Source organism: Schistocerca gregaria, chromosome 1 (assembly GCF_023897955.1).
Source record: "Schistocerca gregaria isolate iqSchGreg1 chromosome 1, iqSchGreg1.2, whole genome shotgun sequence".
Classification (NCBI taxonomy): Eukaryota; Metazoa; Arthropoda; class Insecta; order Orthoptera; family Acrididae; genus Schistocerca; species Schistocerca gregaria.
The window spans coordinates 840,884,684-840,903,105 of record NC_064920.1 but is presented as its reverse complement, the minus strand read 5'-3'; the positions used below and the strand labels follow the sequence as shown (position 1 = coordinate 840,903,105).

Sequence of the window (18,422 nt, the reverse complement as noted above, 5' to 3'; positions counted from 1 at the left end):
GGAGCTCCAATGTTAGGCGCGTAATGGGGCCCCTTAGGGATATGGCGGCTAAGGAGGGGAAGAAATCCAGTGTGCACTCCGTGTGCATTCCGGGAGGAGTCATTCCTGATGTCGAAAGGGTCCTTCCGGGTGCCATGAAGAGCACAGGGTGCAGCCAGCTGCAGGTGGTGGCACATGTCGGCACTAATGACGTGTGTCGCTTTGGATCTGAGGAAATTCTCTCTGGATTCCAGCGGCTATCTGATTTGGTGAAGGCTGCCGGTCTTGCTTACGAGATGAAGGCAGAGCTCACCATCTGCAGCATCGTTGACAGAACCGACTGCGGACCTTTGGTGCAGAGCCGGGTGGAGGGTCTGAATCAGAGGCTCAGACGGTTTTGCGACCGTATTGGCTGCAGATTCCTTGACTTGCGCCATAGGGTGGTGGGGTTTCGGGTTCCGCTGAATAGGTCAGGAGTTCACTACACTCAGCTGGCGGCTACACGGGTAGCGGAGGCTGTGTGGCGTGGACTGGGCGGTTTTTTAGGTTAGAAGGCCTCGGGAAAGTGCGGGATGGGCTGCAATGTCAAAGGGTGCTTGGCAATTACAGGACGTGCTTGGATCAAGGAACAGTCGGAATTATAGTTGTAAATTGTTGTAGTTGCGCTGGAAAAGTCCCTGAGCTTCAAGCGCTAATAGAAAGCACAGAAGCTGATATCGTTATAGGTACAGAAAGCTGGCTAAAGCCTGAAATAAGTTCTGCAGAAATTTTTACGAAGTCTCAGACGGTGTTCAGGAAAGATAGATTAGGCAGAATTGGTGGTGGAGTGTTGGTGTCTGTCAGTAGTGGTTTATCTTGTAGTGAAGTCGAAGTAGATACTCTGTGCGAATTGGTGTGGGTGGAGGTTATACTTAACAGCCGAATTAAGTTAATAATTGGCTCCTTCTACCGACCCCCAGACTCCGATGATACAGTTGCGGAACAGTTCAGAGAAAGTTTGAGTCTCGTAACAAATAAATACCCCACTCATACGGTTATAGTTGGTGGGGACTTCAACCTACCCTCGGTATGTTGGCAAAAATACTTGTTCAAAACCGGTGGTAGGCACAAAACGTCTTCCGAGATTGTCCTAAATGCATTCTCCGAAAATTATTTAGAGCAGTTAGTCCACGAACCCACGCGAATTGTAAATGGTTGCGAAAACACACTTGGCCACAAACAATCCAGAGCTGATAGAGAGCATCATGACTGATACAGGGATTAGTGATCACAAGGTCATTGTAGCTAGGCTCAATACCATTTCTTCCAAATCCATCAGAAACAAACGCAAAATAATTTTATTTAAAAAAGCGGATAAAGTGCCACTAGAAGCCTTCCTAAAAGACAATTTCCATTCCTTCCGAACTGACTATGCGAATGTAGACGAGATGTGGCTCAAATTCAAAGATATAGTAGCAACAGCAATTGAGATATTCATACCTCATAAATTGGTAAGAGATGGAACGGATCCCCCGTGGTACACAAAAAAGGTCCGAACGCTGTTGCAGAGGCAACGGAAAAAGCATGCGAAGTTCAGAAGAACGCGAAATCCTGAAGATGGGCTAAAATTTACAGACGCGCGAAATTTGGCACGTACTTCGATGCGAGATGCCTTTAATAGGTTCCACAACGAAACATTGTCTCGAAATTTGGTAGAAAATCCGAAGAAATTCTGGTCGTATGTAAAGTACACAAGCAGCAACACGCAGTCAATACCTTCGCTGCGCAGTGCCGATGGTACTGTTATCGACGACTGCGCCGCTAAAGCGGAGTTATTGAACGCAGTTTTCCGAAATTCCTTCACCAGGGAAGACGAATGGAATATTCCAGAATTTGAAACACGAACATCTGCTAGCATGAGTTTCTTAGAAGTAGATACCTTAGGGGTTGCGAAGCAACTCAAATCGCTTGATACGGGCAAGTCTTCAGGTCCAGATTGTATACCGATTAGGTTCCTTTCAGATTACGCTGATACTATAGCTCCCTACTTAGCACTCATATACAACCGCTCGCTCACCGATAGATCTGTACCTACAGATTGGAAAATTGCGCAGGTCGCACCAGTGTTCAAGAAGGGTAGTAGGAGTAATCCATTTAACTACAGACCTATATCATTGACGTCGGTTTGCAGTAGGGTTTTGGAGCATATACTGTATTCAAACATTATGAATCACCTCGAAGGGAACGATCTATTGACACGTAATCAGCATGGCTTCAGAAAACATCGCTCTTGTGCAACGCAGCTAGCTCTTTATTCGCACGAAGTAATGGCCGCTATCGACAGGGGATCTCAAGTTGATTCCGTATTTCTAGATTTCCGGAAAGCTTTTGACACCGTTCCTCACAAGCGACTTCTAATCAAGCTGCGGAGCTATGGGGTATCGTCTCAGTTGTGCGACTGGATTCGTGATTTCCTGTCAGGAAGGTCGCAGTTCGTAGTAATAGACGGCAAATCATCGAGTAAAACTGAAGTGATATCAGGTGTTCCCCAGGGAAGCGTCCTGGGACCTCTACTGTTCCTGATCTATATAAATGACCTGGGTGACAATCTGAGCAGTTCTCTTAGGTTGTTCGCAGATGATGCTGTAATTTACCGTCTAGTAAGGTCATCCGAAGACCAGTATCAGCTGCAAAGCGATTTAGAAAAGATTGCTGTATGGTGTGTCAGGTGGCAGTTGACGCTAAATAACGAAAAGTGTGAGATGATCCACATGAGTTCCAAAAGAAATCCGTTGGAATTCGATTACTCGATAAATAGTACAATTCTCAAGGCTGTCAATTCAACTAAGTACCTGGGTGTTAAAATTACAAACAACTTCAGTTGGAAGGACCACATAGATAATATTGTCGGGAAGGCGAGCCAAAGGTTGCGTTTCATTGGCAGGACACTTAGAAGATGCAACAAGTCCACTAAAGAGACAGCTTACACTACACTCGTTCGTCCTCTGTTAGAATATTGCTGCGCGGTGTGGGATCCTTACCAGGTGGGATTGACGGAGGACATCGAGAGGGTGCAAAGAAGGGCAGCTCGTTTTGTATTTTCGCGTTATAGGGGACAGAGTGTGGCAGATATGATACACGAGTTGGGATGGAAGTCATTACAGCATAGACGTTTTTCGTCGCGGCGAGACCTTTTTACGAAATTTCAGTCACCAACTTTCTCTTCCGAATGCGAAAATATTTTGTTGAGCCCAACCTACATAGGTAGGAATGATCATCAAAATAAAATAAGAGAAATCAGAGCTCGAACAGAAAGGTTTAGGTGTTCGTTTTTCCCGCTCGCTGTTCGGGAGTGGAATAGTAGAGAGATAGTATGATTGTGGTTCGATGAACCCTCTGCCAAGCACTTAAATGTGAATTGCAGAGTAGTCATGTAGATGTAGATGTATATGTGATTCAAATAAACGAAAAGCGACACAAATATGTTTACATGTTGTGTTCCCTCAATAATGTCAAGTTGTGGAGACTGAAATTTGGGAGAGATTGGAAGCAGAAGTGAAGCAAATAATTCGATGACACAAGGGCATCAATGAATTCACATTTGCGGGTTGATGTTAGTTGTGATTTGGTTTCAATTCCACAGAAATATTTACGCAAATACAGATTTAGTAGCCAGCCGGGGTGGCCGAGCGGTTCTTGGCGGTACAGTCTGGAGCCGCGCGACCGCTACGGTCGCAGTTTCGAATCCTGCCTCGGGTATGGATGTGTGTGATGTCCTTAGGTTAGTTAGGTTTAAGTAGTTCTAAGTTCTAGGGGACTGATGACCTTAGAAGTTAAGTCTCATAGTGCTCAGAGCCATGTGAACCATTTGAACCAGATTTAGATTTACGAAACTGTTCACCATCTACTCTGCTTCACCCGAGATGTAGCCTCATATACTTTAATGAATCTTTCTCTGTTGTTTTTCATCAACTTGTTGATACCTGGAACTCTTTTAACTTGACTTCAGTCGTAATCATGAAGAATCATTAAGAAAGCATTTAGGGACTAGAAAATTTCCATTTCTGGAGAAGGGGGTGGGAGTTTGTTTAACTCGTAACCGGTTTTTGATAATATTTCTGTTTAATTCGTTCGCCGTGCCGCTTGTTGGTGTGCAGTAGAGCGATAATGCAACACATAGGCTTTTAAATACAGTATGAACAGGAAATTGTCGATTCCACTGCTGTTAACTTCAATGGAATATTTGTACCCACGTACATGACCATGTTGTATCTTGAAACATGTCTTCGTGTTAGAAAAAAAGCCTTAATTTTCCGGACTAACTTTCGTAATTTCCAAAAAAGGCTGCACCACAAAAAACGTTCATCGTCATCATCACATTGCGAGTATAGCGCCTCTTCTCGCTTCCCGTATTCCATTTTTTTCCGGCATGCCAGCCTCCTTGTAGTTCTGAACCATCCGTCGGGTCCCAGGCGTCTTGTTCCTAACTCCTCCTAGGCCGCCTCGCTTTCTTCTTTCCCCTGGCGTCCACTGTCAATCTTTCTTCGGCCATCGGCTATTGTCTAACTTTTCTAGATGTCCATATAATTACAGACATTTCGTCTCTATGTTGTCTATTATTGATTTACCGACACCCACACTCTCTCTCATGTTAGTATCTGGTACACGGTCCCGCTTGGAGATGCCACAACTTGGCCACCAAAAAACTATTTCTAGGGGAAAACATTTATTTCTCTGACGCTTGTATACTACATACGTTTCTGCTCCGTACGCAGCGATATATCATCTGATTGTTCCTTTTGGTTATTTTATTAGTTAGTTCAGTGTCGTACGGCGCTTTTGCCCCGTCCAATTTTATTATTTACGCCACCTTCAATTTTTCCATTTGATGGTACCTGTGTCATAACCCTCAGATACTTAAAAGACTTACATCCCCTGATCTTACCGGTTCCAACCTCCAGCTCCCCTATGGTACATCGCCAAACTTCCTTTTTTTGCCAAGCTAATAGTGAGATGCCGTTTTTCATATTCCTGTTTGAAGTCCCGAAGCATGTACTATCTTCCTTGTTTTCTGTTAAGATTGCCTTGTCATCAACGACGAGAAGTGTGAATGAGGTTTCGTCCTCCATATGTATTCCCATGCCTTCGCGTTTGCTCCTGCAGACTTTAAGAGCTTGCTGCACATGGATTTTATGTAGCGTCAAAGCTGCAGTACACTTTGGCGTAGCCCGTTTGTAACAGAAAACTCCAGTGACAGGAAATTTCAAACTCTGATACCACTTACACAATCGGTATACAACTGTTGAACTGCTTTGATGTTAATAATTGGCACGCTAGAATTTTCCATACTTTTCTACGAATTGTTTTGTGAATGTCATAAGCCGGCCGCTGTGACCGAGTGGTTCTAGGCGCTTCAGTCCGGATCCGCGCTGCTGCTACGGTCGAGGGTTCGAATCCTGCCTCGTGCATGGATGTCTCTGATGTCCTTAGGTTAGTTAGTTTTAAGTAGTTCTAAGTCTAGGTTACTAATGACCTCATATGTTAAGTCCCATAGTGCTTAGAGCCATTTTTGAATGCCATAATTTAAAAATAGAATACGAAAATTCATCAATCTTATATTACAGGGCTAACTGGAGCAAAAGTCTGTAAAGTGCACCAAAGTACTCTTTCCTACAGTATTTATTACAATGATTTCGACAGGAATTTTCGTAAGCAGTGCTACATCCTCCTTTTACGTAGGATATAAGCAAGTTTGTTTATCCTTGTGCATATGAAATGAAATATATAAGTACGGTTGCACACGTGAACATCCACTTAACAATAAAGAAAAGAGATGGACACAATCCACGGCGAGTTATCGCTTGACGTTGGCCCACACGTCCAAATCGCGATTATGAAATACATTCATCCAGTAACAGGCAAAACGGATACGCTGTCATTTCTAAATTTGTAAGAGGTGACGGTGTACCAGATCCGAAGCGTCATTCACTGGACTGTGGCCTGCGCGTTGTGGATGGAGGCGCAGTGCACGTGGTACCAGAAGTCCTTGAGCGCAGCCGCTTTATGCCGTGTCACGTGACATGGCCAGCCGCAGCAGCAGTCGTCGCACTGTCTCACGTATTCTTCTTCCCCGTTGATGATTGGATGAATGTCTGGAACAGAGGGAGGACGGTGATAAGCGGCGCCGAAGCTAGCTAGCACAACGATCAGCGACACAGAGTTGTCAGTGCGTGTTCGGGCGTTCTGCTCACTTCCACGCCGCACAGCTCAACACATTGAGGTAAGTTGAGAGCAGCCACTAGCTCTACAAAATCGAAACGTTTACCATAAGCCTAAATGGCATTACGCCACGCACCTCTTTCTTGTCAATATTACGGCATTAGCCGTCATGGGGATACTAAACAGCTCTTCCAACGAGCAATGTCTTGATAGTCGAACGAAAGTAATTTTATATGGTAACTACCCAGAAGAGGATCCTTAGGTACAGTGACAAAAAGCAGAGTTCACAATTGTCATTGGAAAATAAAGAAAATACTGTTTCATTCTTGCAAAAAAGCAGTAGTCGGCCACTGTTAATGAAGATGTTTGTTAATGCAAACTGAGCTATTTTCGGTTTCGAACAGACAGGTTCATCTTCAGACGGCTGTTCACGTTTATATGTACATATATTGTTGCTACATTGATGTGCATTGCTGTTCACGTTTTGATGCACCTATATTAATTTTTACACGTGAACAGCCGTCTGAAGATGTTGCTGTCGGTTCGAAACCGGCAACAGTGCTATTTGTATGAACACTTAGCATTATCAACAGTGGCTGGTTGCTGTTTTCTTCCTTGCAGGAATCAATCTGTGTTTTGTATACAGCCACGCACTCAATATGCTAGTTTTCGACAAAATAGCAAAAAGAAAATAACTTAACTTTGTCTGTAATAAATATTTATTAAACAGTACGCCACACATACTGTGGTCAAAATAGATGTTGAATATTCCTTTAGCATTGTACGTTTTGGTCCAGAAACCCGTTATGATATCAATACATTGGTTTGTTTGTAATGTAATACTAGCAGAAACAGTCCACGTTTCTATTTTGAGGGGGTAGTATGTACAGTCTGCTGCAACCGTGTCACCGGTAAACATTGCAACTTTTGTGCTGTGTGTCGTTACGAGAGCTGTGACGCTTCAAGGTGGTTCAGACAACAATAACATGCAGTCAGAAGCTCTGTGTAGTTCCCCTAATGGAGCAGGGAATGAGACGGATGGACGTCACAGCGAATGTCGCCGTGAGTCAAAGTGTTGTCTCTAGAATGTGGAACAAGTTTCTGCTGCCAAGAAAAGTTGTGGATAGTCACAGAAGTGGCTGCGGAAGAAAAGTAACGGGTGTGTACGAATGACATTTGCATATAAAAGCAAACAGAAACCATCAACACAACGCTACGCGTCTGTGGTTGCAAAAATGGTTCAAATGGCTCTGAGCACTATGGGACTGAACTGCTGAGATCATCTGTCACCTAGAAGTTAGAATTACTGAAACCTAACTAACCTAACGACATCACACACATCCATGCCCGAGGCAGGATTCGAACTAGCGACCGTAGCGGTGGCGCGGTTCCAGACTGTAGTGCCTAGAACCGCTCGGTCACTTCTGCCGGCCGTCTATGGCTGTAGTTCCAAACAGCTATAGCAGTGCAGCTGACGAAACAAACGATACGGAACAGGCTCCGAGAGTAGGGATAACGTGCTGGAAGACCTCTCAATGTTCCCCACCTAAATCGGGATCGGAGGGGGGGGGGGGGGGGGGGGGGCTCGTGTCGCATGGGCACGAAACCATTCTTCGGGGCCTAGGGAGTAACGGGACATAACACTGTTTTCTGATGATGCACGTATCAGTTCCTATCCTGACAAGACTGACATTCTTGTGTGGAGGCAACGAAGACAACGTTTACATCTTAACAGTATCGAAGACTCTTGTCAAGGCAGTTTAGTCGCGTTTTGGAGTGAAATCATGTATGGCCGCAGGACACCGATTGTGGCAATACATGAGGGGATGACTGGTGCAAAGTATTGGGAAGACATCCGTGCAAGCATTGTGGCTCCATTTGGTGAACATATTAGAGCGGGGTTCACGCTGGTGTACGGTAATGGACGCTCCCATCGTAACAATCTCCTGGAATACGTCCCCAGCGGCGAACAGTGTAGTTGAGTAGAATAGCCTCCATACTCTCCAGATATAAAGCGACTGAGAATGTATGGACAGTGCTAAAACGAGAGTTTTTCAATCGTCCTGCCCCACCAGAGACTTCTTTGGGTCTCGTACAGGCCGTTGTGGAGGAATGTGGCATATCCTACTGACTTCTCTCAACAATTTGGTGAAGAGTATGTCTAAACGCATTCAAAAGCATCTTCAATTAAGAGGAGGGTCAACTGGTTTACAAAAAATGCCTGATGCAAGATGACAGTAAGAATAAACCGTAGTGTTTGTAGTAGGATCTTTTGTAAAGTTATTTTTTGTTTTGTTTTGGGTTATCAAGTGGCAATGTGTTTAATTTCTTTGTTCTTGTTTTCTTATAACTGTAAGTGACAAAACAAAAACAGTTTTGTTTCCTATTATTAACAATAAAGCAATATACAACACTTATTATGATCGCTGCATTTGTGTGTTTATGTTGTTGTTGTGGTCTCCAGTCCTGAGACTGGTTTCCTGCAGCTCTCCATGCTACTCTATCCCTTGCAAGCTTCTTCATCTCCCAGTACTTACTGCAACCTACATCCTTCTGAATCTGCTTAGTGTATTCATCTCTTGGTCTCCCTATACGATTTTTACCCTCCATACTGCCCTCCAATGTTAAATTTGTGATCCATTGATGCCTCAGAACATGCCCGACCAACCGGTCCCTTCTTCTTGTGGCGTTATGCCACAAACTCCTATTCTCCCCAATTCTATTCAATACCTCCTCATTAGTTACGTGATATACCCATCTAATCTTCAGCATTTTTCTGTAGCACCACATTTCGAAAGCTTCGATTCTCTTTTTGTCCAAACTATTTATCGTCCATGTTTCACTTCCATACATGGCTACACTCCATACAAATACTTTCAGAAACGACTTCCTGACACTTAAATCTAGACTCGATGTTAATAAATTCCTCTTCTTCAGAAATGCTTTCCTTGCCATTGCCAGTCTACATTTTATATCCTCTCTACTTCGACCATCATCAGTTATCTTGCTCCCCAAATAGCAAAATTCCTTTACTACTTTAAGTGTCTCATTTCCTAATCTAATTCCATCAGGCATCGCCCGACTTAATTCGACTACATTTAATTATCTTCGTTTTGGTTTTGTTGATGTTCATCTTATATCCTCCTTTCAAGACTCTGTCCATTCCGTTCAACTGCTCTTCCAAGTCCTTTGCAGTTTCTGACAGAATTACAATGTCATCGGCGAACCTCAATGTTTTTATTTCTCCTCCATGGAATTTAATACCTACTCCGAATTTTTCTTTTGTTTCCTTTACTGCTTGCTCAATATACAGATTGAATAACATCGGGGAGAGGCTACAAGTCTGTCACTCCCTTCCCAACCACTGCTTCCCTTTCATGCCCCTCGACTCTTATAACTGGAATCTGGTTCCTGTACAAATTGTAAATAGCCTTTCGCTCCCTATATTTTACCCCCGCCATCTTCAGAATTTGAAAGAGAGTATTCCAGTCAACATTGTCAAAAGCTTTCTCTAAGTCTACAAATACTATAAAAGTAGGTTTGCCTTTCCTTAATCTTTCTTCTAAGATAAGGCGTAAGGTCAGTATTGCCTCTCGTGTTCCAACATTTCTACGGAATCCAAACTCGAGATCGACTTCTACCTGTTTTTCCATTCGTCTGTAAAGAATTCGCCTTAGTATTTTGCAGCTGTGACTTATTAATCCGATAGTTCGGTAATTTGGAAATCTGTCAACACCTGCTTTTTTGGGATTGTAATTATTATATTCTTCTTGAAGTATGAGGTTATTTCGCTTGTCTCATACAGCTTGCTCATCGGATGGCAGAGTTTTGTCATGACTGGCTCTCCCAAGGCCGACAGTAGTTCTAATGGAATGTTGTCTACTCCTGGGACCTTGTTTCGGCTGAGGTCTTTCAGTGCTCTGTCAAACTCTTCACGCAGCAGCGTATCTCCCATTTCATCTTCATCTACATTCTCTTCCATTTCCATAATATTGTCCTCAAGTACATCGCCCTTGTATACACCCTCTATATACTCCTTCCACCTTTCTGCTTTCCCTTCTTTGCTTAGAACTGGGTTTCCATCTGAGCTCTTGATATTCATACAGCTGGTTTTCTTTCCTCCAAAGGTCTCTTTAACTTTCCTGTAGGCAGTATCTATCTTACCCCTAGCGAAATAAGCCTCTACATCCTTACATTTGTTCTCTAGCCATCCCTGCTTAGCAGATTTGCACTTCCTGTCGATCTCATTTTTGAGACGTTTGTATTCCTTTTTGCCTGCTTCATTTACTGCATTTTTATATTTTCTCCTTTCATCAGTTAAATTCAATATTTCTTTTGTTACCGAAGGATTTCTACCAGCCCTCGTCTTTTTACCTACTTGATCATCGGCTGCCTTCACTACTTCATCCCTCAGAGCTACCCATTCTTTTTCTACTGTATTTCTTTCCCCCATTCCTGTCAATTGTTCCTTTATGCTCTCTCTGAAACTTTCTACAACCTCTGGTTCTTTTAGTTTATCCAGGTCCCACCTTTTTGCAGTTTCTTCAGTTTTAATCTACAGTTCATAACCAATAGATTGTGGTCAGAGTCCACATCTGCCCCTGGAAATGTCTTACAATTTAAATCCTGGTTCCTAAATCTCTGTCTTACCATTATTTAATCTATCTGATATCTTTTAGTACCTCCAGGGTTCTTCCATGTATACAACCTTCTTTCATGGTTATTGAACCAAGTGTTGTTGTTGTTGTTGTCTTCAGTCCTGAGACTGGTTTGATGCAGCTCTTCATGCTACTCTATCCTGTGCAAGCTTCTTCATCTCCCAGTACCTACTGCAACCTACATCCTTCTGAATCTGCTTAGTGTATTCATCTCTTGGTCTCCCTCTACGATTTTTACCTTCCACGCTGCCCTCCAATGCTAAATTTGTAGTGTTAGCTATGATTAATTTATGCTCTGTGCAAAATTCTACCAGACAGCTTCCTCTTTCATTTCTTACTCCCAATCCATATTCACCTACTACATTTCCTTCTCTCCCTTTTCCCACTACCGAATTCCATTCACCCATGACTATTAAATTTTCGTCTCCCTTCACTACCTGAATAATTTCTTTTATCTCATCATACATTTCATCAATTTCTTCATCATCTGCAGAGCTAGTTGGCATATAAACTTGTGCTACTGTAGTAAGCGTGGGCTTCGTGTGTGTCTTGGCCACAATAATGCGTTCACTATGCTGTTTGTAGTAGCTTACCCGCACTCTTATTTTTTATTCATTATTAAACCTACTCATGCATTACCGCCATTTGATTTTGTATTTATAACCCTGTAATCACCTGACCAAAAGTCTTGTTCCTTCTGCCACCGAACTTCACTAATTCCCACTATATCTAACTTTAACCTATCCATTTCCCTTTTTAAATTTTCTAACCTACCTGCCCGATTAAGGGATCTGACATTCCACGCTCCGATCCGTAGAACGCCAGTTTTCTTTCTCCTGATAACGACGTCCTCCTGAGTAGTCCCCACCCGGAGATCCGAATGGGGGACTATTTTACCTCCGGAATATTTTACCCAAGAGGACGCCATCATCATTTAACCATACATTAAAGCTGCTTCCCCTCGGGAAAAATTACGGCTGCAGTTTCCCCTTGCTTTCAGCCGTTCGCAGTACCAGCACAGCAAGACCGTTTTGGTTAGTGTTACAAGGCCAGATCAGTCAATCATCCAGACTGTTGCCCCTGCAACTACTGAAAATGCTGTCCACCTCTTCAGGAACCACACGTTTGTCTGGCCTCTCAACAGATACCCCTCCGTTGTGGTTGCACCTACGGTACGGCCATCTGTATCGCTGAGGCACGCAAGCCTCCCCACTAACGGCAAGGTCCATGGTTCATGTGGGGTGTGTGTTTATAATGACAATAAACTGCATAATTTTGTAAGAATGGATGTATCTCGTTTAATAGTTTTAAGCGTAGTATTCTTTATTAAGTTTAATATAAATGCTGCTCTACGGTAGTAATACACTAAAGTTCGTTCTGATAAGTGGATTTTTAAAATAATTTAACGATTGCTAATGTTACACACTGTAGGAAAAAATTGCTGCAGCTCTCGAACACAGCACTACAGATCTGTCAGACGGGTACATATTATCTGATCTAACAAATTCTCATAACGTAAGTGGCTGCTTTTGCTACTTCATAGACAAACGAATTTTTGTAACGGTAAAAGTTTTTGCGCACCAAGCTACATGTATAAAGTAAAGATGTCCTCACCCCAAAGACTGATTTGACCACCGCAGTCCTTTACTGGACATGATCCTATTTGGAGTCTCTTGCCTTCCTTAGATATTTGACCTGATTTATCCAGCAAGTTACAGGAGGACGGAACCACGACATAAATGAAAGTGAAGCGTTTCGAGTGTCTACTGATTTTTAGGGATCAACCAGCAGGATAGTTTGCAGTTTCTATCCTTTAGTTATTCTGCCTTCAGTTAGTCCCTTCAGCTCTATGCGCTCATGACCATATTTTAAAGGTTCTCCAAGTTCAACGAAATGGCAAGAGGAACAGCGGTAACGTGTGCTTTGAAGGCTCACATTGTTTCACTTGACACAACAATGCAGTTATGTTGTCTTTTCTTTCCTCAGTTCCTGACGTGTTTGATGTGACTCGCCGCGATTTCCTGTCCTGTGCCATCGTCGTCGTCTCAGATGAGCACTTAACAACCAATGTCTTCAATTATTTGTTGGATGCATTCCAGCTGCCGTTTTTTGCCCTTCCACTGGTACCATGGAAGTTACTTCCTGACGAACGAATCTCCTGTCATTCTATCCGTTCTTCTAGTTAATATTTCACACATATTCGTTCCTTTCCCATTCTGCGGAGAATCTCTTCAATTCATACCTGACAAGTCTACTTAAAGACGTTATCTCAAACGCTACGATTCTCTTCTTTTCTGGTTAACTATAGTCATGATTTATTGTCATAGAATGTTCTGCTCAAAAACTTCCATTCTCTGAAATTTCTTCCTCAAATTAAGACCTGTGTTTAATACTAGTAGACCTTTTTCTAGCGAGGAAAGCACTCTTTATCTGTTGTAGTCTACTTCTTGTGCCCTTCTTCCTTCGTCCGCCGTCCGTTATTTTGCTTCCAAGGTAGCAGAATTTACCCTCATCGCCAACTACGTCGTACCAAATTTTGTTTCTGAGTTTGTCGTTTGTCTCATTTCTGCTACTTCTCATTACTTTCTGCTTTCTTAGGTTTGCTTTCCCCATGTTGTATGCCCATTAGATTGTTCATTCCATTAAATAGATCCTGTAATTCTCGTTTACAGGGGTCAGACAAAAATATGAAAGCACCTCTATAAATTTGGAAATTTGCGGTAAGTTCTCCTACGGGACCAAACTACTGAGGTCATAGGTCCTCAGCCTTACACACTACTTAATCTAAAGTAAACTAAATTACGCTAAGGACAATACACACACACACACACACACACACACAAACATATGCCCGAGGGAGCCGCGCGGCGAAGCACCACGAGAAACGTAGGCTTGAACATACACTCCTGGAAATGGAAAAAAGAACACATTGACACCGGTGTGTCAGACCCACCATACTTGCTCCGGACACTGCGAGAGGGCTGTACAAGCAATGATCACACGCACGGCACAGCGGACACTCCAGGAACCGCGGTGTTGGCCGTCGAATGGCGCTAACTGCGCAGCATTTGTGCACCGCCGCCGTCAGTGTCAGCCAGTTTGCCGTGGCATACGGAGCTCCATCGCAGTCTTTAACACTGGTAGCATGCCGCGACAGCGTGGACGTGAACCGTATGTGCAGTTGACTGACTTTGAGCGAGGGCGTATAGTGGGCATGCGGGAGGCCGGGTGGACGTACCGCCGAATTGCTCAACACGTGGGGCGTGAGGTCTCCACAGTACATCGATGTTGTCGCCAGTGGTCGGCGGAAGGTGCACGTGCCCGTCGACCTGGGACCGGACCGCAGTGACGCACGGATGCACGCCAAGACCGTAGGATCCTACGCAGTGCTGTAGGGGACCGCACCGCCACTTCCCAGCAAATTAGGGACACTGTTGCTCCTGGGATATCGGCGAGGACCATTCGCAACCGTCTCCAAGAAGCTGGGCTACGGTCCCGCACACCGTTAGGCCGTCTTCCGCTCACGCCCCAACATCGTGCAGCCCGCCTCCAGTGGTGTCGCGACAGGTGTGAATGGAGGGACGAATGGAGACGTGTCGTCTTCAGCGATGAGAGTCGCTTCTGCCTTGGTGCCAATGATGGTCGTATGCGTGTTTGGCGCCTTGCAGGTGAGCGTCACAATCAGGACTGCATACGACCGAGGCACACGGGGCCAACACCCGGCATCATGGTGTGGGGAGCGATCACCTACACTGGCCGTACACCTCTGGTGATTGTCGAGGGGACACTGAATAGTGCACGGTACATCCAAACCGTCATCGAACCCATCGTTCTACCATTCCTAGACCGGCAAGGGAACTTGCTGTTCCAACAGGACAATGCACGTCCGCATGTATCTCGTGTCACCCAACGTGCTCTAGAAGGTGTAAGTCAACTATCCTGGCCAGCAAGATCTCCGGATCTGTCCCCCATTGCGCATGTTTGGGACTGGACGAAGCGTCGTCTCACGCGGTCTGCACGTCCAGCACGAAGGCTGGTCCAACTGAGGCGCCAGGTGGAAATGGCATGGCAAGCCGTTCCACAGGACTACATCCAGCATCTCTACGATCGTCTCCATGGGAGAATAGCAGCCTGCATTGCTGCGAAAGGTGGATATACACTGTACTAGTGCCGACGTTGTGCATGCTCTGTTGCCTGTGTCTATGTGCCTGTGGTTCTGTCAGTGTGATCATGTGATGTATCTGACCCCAGGAATGTTCAATAAAGTTTCCCCTTCCTGGGTCAATGAATTCACGGTGTTCTTATTTCAATTTCCAGGAGTGTATATGCAGATGCTAGCTCGGCCTGCGGGTTACACTGTTATATTTGACCGCGAACACCGCCTGTGCTATGTCCACAATACGTTCCAGGTTTCAGTCGTGGTCTGAACAGTGTACTGCGGAGCTGTGAGTGCATTATGTCGGAGCTCAGTGAGTTAGAACATGGGCAGATAGCTGGATGCTTCCGTAACCAAGGTTACCAAAGTATTCGGTGTTTCAACGTGCTCCCTATCGAAGATTTACATCGCATACAAGTAAAGCGGAAAAACATCATCAACCAAGTCGCAACGAGAAAGAAAGTGTGTATTGAGCGATCGAGACAGATGCACTACTGGCCATTAAAATTGCCACATCACGAAGATGACGTGCTACAGACGAGAAATTTAACCGACAGGAAGAAGATGCTGTGATATACAAATAATTAGCTTTACAGAGCATTCACACAAGGTTGGCGCTGGTGGCGACACCTACAACGTGCTGACATGAGGATCCGGACAGGGTGGCCGAGCGGTTCTAGGCGCTACAGTCGGGAACCGCGCAACCGCTACGGTCGCAGGTTCCAAGCCTGCCTCGGGCATGGATGTATGTGATGTCCTTACGTTAGTTAGGTTTAAGTAGTTCTAAGTTCTAGGGGACTGATGACCTCAGAACTTAAGTCCCATAGTCCTCTGATTTGACATGAGGAAAGTTTCCAACCCATTTCTCATACACAGACAGCAGTTGACCGGCGTTGCCTGGTGAAACGTTGTTGTAAGGAGGAGAAATGCGAAGCATCACGTTTCCGACTTTTATAAAGGTCGGATTGTAGCCTATCGCGATTGCGGCTTACGTATGGCGACATTGCTGCTCGCGTTGGTCAGGATCCGATGACTGTTAGCAGAATATGGAATCCGTGGGTTCAGGGGAGTAATGCGGAACGCCTTGCTGGTCCCAACGGCCCCGTATCACTAGCAGTCGAGATGACAGTCATCTTATCCGCATGGCTATAGCGGATAGTGCAGCCACATCTCGATCCCTGAGTCAGTAGATGGGGACGTTTGCGAGACAACAACCATCTGCACGGACAGTTCGACGACGTTTGCAGCAGCACGAATTATCAGCTCGTAGACAATGGCTGCGGTTACCGTTGATGCTGCATCACAGACAGGAACGCCTGCTATGGTGTACTCAACGACGAACCTGGGTACACGAATCGCAAAACGTTATTTTTTCGGATGAATCCAGGTTCTGTTTACAGCATCATGATGGTCGCATCCGTGTTTGGCGACATCGCGGTGAACGCACATTGAAAGTGTGTATTCGTCATCGCCATACTGACGTATCATCTGGCGTGATGGTATGGGGTGCCATTTGTTACACGTCTCGATCACCTATTGCTCGCATTGACGGCACTTTGAACAGTGGACGTTACATTTCAGATGAGTTACGACCCGTGGCTCCACCCTTCATTCGATCCCTGCGAAGCCCTACATTTCAGCAGGATAATACACGTCCGCATGTTCTGGATACAGAAAATGTTCGACTGCTGCCCTGGCCAGCACATTCTCCAGATCTCTCACCAATTGAAAACGTCTGGTCAATGGTGCCCGAGGAACTGGCTCGTCACAATACGCCAGTCACTACTCTTGATGAACTGTGGTATCTTGTTGAAGCTGCATGGGCAGCTGTAGCTGTACACGCCATCCAAGATCTGTTTGACTCGATGCCCAGGCGAATCAAGGCCGTTATTACGGCGAGAGGTGGTTGTTCTGTGTGCTGATTTCTCAGGATCTATTCACCCAAATTGCTTGAAAATGTAATCACATGTCAGTTCTAGTATAATATATTTGTCCAATTAATACCCGTTTATCATCTGCATTCCTTCTTGGAGTAGCGATTCTAACGGCCAGTAGTGTAGTAATTCAAGAGGACTGTGACGAAAAATAAGAGGACCACAGCTGCAAAAATCACTGCAGAATTGAATGTCTCACTTGCGAACCCTGTCAGCACCAAAGCAACACTAAGGGTTCTGCAGGGCGTGCTGGCATTCCAAGACCGCTCATCTTTGATACAAATAACCGTAACAGGAAACCGTGCAGCCGAAGCCGTAGAACATGGACTGTGGAGCAGTGGAAGAAAGCTGTTTGGTCTGATGAGTCTTGTTTCCCACTATTTCCAGATTCTTGACGAGTTTATGTCCCAAAAGTGAAACATGATGGTGATTAGGTGATGATTTGGGCAGCCATATCGTGGTATTCCATGTGCTCCATGGTTACTCTGCAAGACCGCCTTGCTGCCAAGGCTGTATCATTTTGCGTGATGGGGTCCATCCCATGCTACAATGGTTATTCCCGGATGGTGATTCTGTGTTCAAAGAAGACGTCCATGTTGACACAGCTCTGAATGTGCAGGACTAGCATTGTCGGCAGTAGGATGAATTGTCGCATCTCCCTTGATCACCACATTTAATATTATTGAACCTTTGTAGTCTACTTTGAAGATGCGAGTGTGTGGTCACCATCCAACTCCATCATCATTACCTGAACTTGTGTGCTATTTGCAGGAAGAATGGTGTAAAATTCCCTTGAAAAAAAATACATTTAACCATTTCAAGACGCCTGGAACCTGTTTCGAATACCAACGTATTTCCTACACTGTACGAGTATTAGGCATGGTAATGTGTTGTTTTTTGTTTTTCCATATTTTTGGCCACCGTGTGTACTTGTAAAGTTATAATGTTTCCAATAGCATTAGAAACGAATGCACTCTAGAAGGACAATAGAATTTGTTGTACCATCATTGATACCGGATTTTCTGCAAAAGAAAGCCTGTAATTCTACCTCACTTTCACATAAGAAAGCATATAAGATGACAAATTCTTCAGCGAATTTTATCACCGATGTTCTTTCACCCTAATTTTACTCCCACTCATGAAAATTACTTTTATTTCCCTCGTGGCTTCGTCGATATACAAGATGAATGCTCTTGCACTTCTTTCTTGCTCTGCTAGTCTTATCGCTCCATCACAATATCTATTGTACACTCCTGGAAATTGAAATAAGAACACCGTGAATTCATTGTCCCAGGAAGGGGAAACTTTATTGACACATTCCTTGGGTCAGATACATCACATGATCACACTGACAGAACCACAGGCACATAGACACAGGCAACAGAGCATGCACAATGTCGGCACTAGTACAGTGTATATCCACCTTTCGCAGCAATGCAGGCTGCTGTTCTCCCATGGAGACGATCGTAGAGATGCTGGATGTAGTCCTGTGGAACG

At 44.6% G+C, this 18,422-nt stretch overlaps 1 protein-coding gene across 1 annotated transcript in view; it reads left to right on the top strand.

Moving 5' to 3' along the window:
- Positions 1 to 6,021: 6,021 nt before the first annotated feature.
- LOC126272412 (beta-glucuronidase-like) overlaps positions 6,022 to 18,422 on the top strand; it is a 136,106-nt gene continuing 123,705 nt past the window's right edge. Inside the window, exon 1 of the mRNA XM_049975250.1 lies at positions 6,022 to 6,238. The gene's annotated coding sequence lies outside the window, so the exon portion shown is untranslated. The remainder of the gene's footprint in view (positions 6,239 to 18,422) is intronic.